Source organism: Camelus ferus, chromosome 13, assembly GCF_009834535.1.
Source record: "Camelus ferus isolate YT-003-E chromosome 13, BCGSAC_Cfer_1.0, whole genome shotgun sequence".
In the NCBI taxonomy this organism is placed as follows: domain Eukaryota; kingdom Metazoa; phylum Chordata; class Mammalia; order Artiodactyla; family Camelidae; genus Camelus; species Camelus ferus.
The window spans coordinates 62,243,371-62,247,652 of NC_045708.1; the positions used below are offsets into that span (position 1 = coordinate 62,243,371).

The following is a 4,282-nucleotide window of genomic DNA, read 5'->3' on the forward strand; positions in this document are numbered from 1 at the left end:
TAAGGGATACACAAAACAATTAGATGCAAAATATAATATCCAAAACAGTAATCGTGATGGGAGGAGAATACAAATGCAGGGTGTTTAAAATGCATTTGAAATTAAGAGATCAGCAACTTAAAGCAATTGCATGTTTATATACTGTTATTCCAAAACCTCATGATAAACCCAAACCAAAATTCTATAACAGATATATGCACAAAAGATAAAAAGGAATTAAAATATAACATTAAAGATAGTCATCAAATCCTAAGAGGAGAGAACAAAAGAAGGGGAAAAAAATACCTACAAAAACAAATCCAAAGCAATTTACAAAATGGCTATAAGAACCTACATCTCAATAATTACCTTAAATGTAAAAGGACTAAATGCTCCAATGAAAAGACACAGACTGGCTGAATGGTTACAAAACAGGATCCATATATACTGCTTACAAGGGACTCACTTCAGATGTACAGACACATACAGACTGAAAGTGAGTGGATGGAAAAAGGTATTCTACATAAATGGAAATCAAAGGAAAGCTGGAGTAGTAATACTTATATTAGACAAAACAAACTTAAAAAAAAAGACTGTTACAAGAGACAAAGGGTACTACATAATGATCAAAGGATCAATCCAAGAAGAAGATAAAAGAATTGTAAACATATGTACACCCAACAGAGGAGCAACTCAGTATATAAGCAAATGTTAACAGGCATAAAGAGAGAAGTTGATAGTAACATAATAATTGTGGGAGTCTTTAATACTTCACTTACATCATGGACAAGTCATTCAGACAGAAAAGACAATAAAGAAACAGAGACCTTAAATGACACATTAGACCAGATGGATTTAATTGATTTTTATAGAGAATTCCATATGAAAGCAGCAGAATACACATTCTTTTCAAGTGCACATGGAACATTCTCCAGGATAAATCACATGCTGGGCCACAAAGCAAGCCTCAGTAAATCTAAGAGAATTGAAATCATATCAAGCATCATTTCTGAATACAAGGCTATAAGGCTAGAATTCAACTACAAGAAAAAAATATTAAAAAATACAAACATGTGGAGGCTAAACAATATGCTACTAAACAAACAATGGCTCATTGAAGAAATCAAAGAGGAAATCAAAAATTACTTTGAGGCAAATGAAAAATAAAACACAATAATCCAAAACCTGTGGGACACAGCAAAAGAAGTTCTAAAAGGGAGGTTTATAATGATACAAGCTTACCTCAGGGAACAAGAAAAAAAATCAAATAAACAACCTAACCTTGCATCTAAAGCAAATAGAGAAAGAAGAACAAACAAAACCCAAAGTTAGTAGAGGGATAGAAACCATAAAGATCAGAGCAGAAATAAATAAAAGAGACAAAAACAAAAAACCCCACTAGAAAACATCAATGAAACTCAAAGCTAGTTCTTTGAAAAGATAAACAAAATTGATAAAACATTAGCCAGACTCATCAAAAGAAAAAAAAGGAGAGGGCCCAAATCAATAAAATTAGAAATGAAAAAAGGGGAAGTTAAAACTGACACCACAGAAATACAAAGGATCATAAGAGATTACCACTAGCAACTATTTGCCAATAAAACGGACAACCTAGAAGAAATGGACACATTCTTAGAAAGGTGCAATCTCCAAAGGTTGAACTAGGAAGAAATAAACCAATTACCAGTACTGAAATTGAATCAGTAACTAAAAACATCCCAAGAAACAAAAGTCCAGGAGTAGATGGCTTCACAGGTGAATTCCACCAAACATACAGAGAAGAGTTAACATCTATCCTTCTGAAACCATTTCAAAAAAATGCAGAGGAAGGAATGTGTCCAACCTCATTCTATGAGGCCACCATCACCATCACCAAACCAGACAAAGATATTACACAAAAAAAGAAAACTACATGCTGATATCACTGATGAATACAGATGCAGAAATCTTCAATGAAATACTCACAGAGTAACTCCGACAATACATTAAAGAGATCATACACCGTGATCAAATGGGTTTTATCCCAGAGATGCAAGGATTTTACAATATCCTCAAATCAGCTGCTGTGATACACCACATTAACAACTTGAAGAATCAAAACATATGATCATCTCAAAAGATGCAGAAAAATCTTTTGATAAAATTCAGCATCTATTTATGATAAAAAAATCTCTAGAAAGTGAGCACAGAAGGAACATACTTCACCGTAGTAAAGGCCATATGCACAATGGTGGAAGGGTGCAAGTATTTTCTCTAAGATAAGGAGCAAGACAAGAATGCCCCCTCTCACCATTTTTATTCAATATAGTTTCGGCAGTCCTAGCCACATCTATCAGAGAAGAAAAAGAAATAAAAAGAATACAGATTGGAAAAAAAAAAAGTAAACTGTAACTGTTCACAGATGACATGTACTATATATAGAGAATTCTAAAGGAGCTACCAGAAAAATACCAGAGCTCATCAATGAATATGGTAATGTTTCTGGACACAAATTAATATATAGAATTTTGTTGCATTTGTATACACTAACAATGAAATATCAGAAAGAAAAATTAAGAAAAAATTCCATTTATCATTACTTCAAAAGGAATAAAATATCTAGGAATCAACCTACCTAAGGAGGCAAAAAACTTGTACTCTGAAAACTATAAGATACTGCTGAAATAAGTTGAAGACGACACAAACAGATGGAAAGATATACCATGTTTTTGGATTGGAAGAATCAATATTATTAAAATGACCATACTACCCAAGGTGATCTACAAATTCAATGCAATTATTATCAAATTAACAATGGTATTTTTTTTCACAGAACTGGAACAAACAATTTTAAAATTTGTATGGAAACACAAAAGATCCTGAATAGTCAAAACAATCTTGAGAAAGAAGAACAAAACTGGAGGCATCCCACTCCCTGACTTCAGACTATACTACAAAGCTACAGTCATCAGAACAGCATGATGCTGGGATCAAAACAGACACATGGATCAATGGAACTTGATAGAAAGTCCAGAAATAAATGCATATACATATGGTTGATTAATCTGCAACAAAGTAAGCAAGAATACATGATGGAAAAAAGACTATTTCTTCAACAAGTGGTGCTGGGGAAACTGGACAGCTACATGTAAAAGAAAGAAATTAGAATGTTTCATAACACCATATACAAAAATAAACTCAGAATGGATTAAAGACCCAAATATCAGACCAGATACTCTAAAACTCTTAGAGAAATACATAGGCAGAACGTTCTTTGATATAATTTACAGCAACATTTTTTCAGATATGTCTTCTAGAGTAATAGCAATAAAAGCAAAAGTAAACAAATATGACCTACTTAAACTTAAAAACTTTTGCACACTAAAGAAAACCATAAACAAAATGAAAAGACGACCTACAGACTGGAAGAAAATATTTGCAAATAATGCTACTGACAAGGGATTAATTTCCAAAATATACAAACAGCTAATGAAGCTAATAATATCAAAAAACAAACTAAAGTCAAAGAACCCAATCAAAAAATGGGCAGAAGACCTAAATAGACATTTCTCCAAAGAAGATATACAGATGGCCAACAGGTACATGAAAATATTCTCAGTATTGCTAATCAATAGAGAAATGCAAATTGAAACTTCAATGAGGTACCACCTCACATCAGTCAATATGGCCATCATTAAAAAGTCTACAAATAATAAATGCTGGAGAGGGTGTAGAGAAAAAGGAACCCCCCCTACACTATTGGTGGGACTGTAAATTCATGAAAACACTATGGACAACAGTACAGAGATTCCTTAAAAAAGTAAAAATAGGGAATTGCCATATGATCCAGCAATCCCACTTCTGGGCATATATCCAGAGAAAACTAATTAGAAAAGATACATTCACCCCAATGTTCATAGCAGCACTATTACAATAAACAAGACATGGAAATAATGTAACTGTCCATCAACAGATGATTGGATAAAGAAGCTGTGGATGCATATATCTAATGGAATACTACTCAGTCATAAAAAATGATATAATGCTATTTGCACAACATAGAGGGACCTAGATATCATCACATTAAGTGAAATAAGAGAAAAACAAATATCAAATTATATTGCTTATATGTGGAATCTAAAAATTATGCAAATGAACTTATTTACAAAAGAGAAGTAGACTCAGAGATACAGAAACAAACTACGTTTACAAAGGGAAAATGGTGTGAGAGGGATAAATTAGCCGTTTGGGATTAACATATACAGACTACTATATACAAAATGGATAAATAACAAGGACCTACTGTATAGCACAGGGAACTATG

The 4,282-nt window shown here is 32.7% G+C and overlaps 1 long non-coding RNA gene across 1 annotated transcript; it reads right to left on the bottom strand.

The window, feature by feature from the left end:
• Positions 1 to 344: 344 nt before the first annotated feature.
• LOC116668181 lies at positions 345 to 3,894 on the bottom strand. The gene is made up of 3 exons (XR_004325244.1): positions 3,865 to 3,894; positions 3,064 to 3,068; positions 345 to 594 (listed from the first exon to the last, which is right to left on the bottom strand). It is a non-coding gene; the product is annotated as an uncharacterized LOC116668181 (long non-coding RNA).
• Between the last annotated feature and the right edge of the window lie 388 nt (positions 3,895 to 4,282).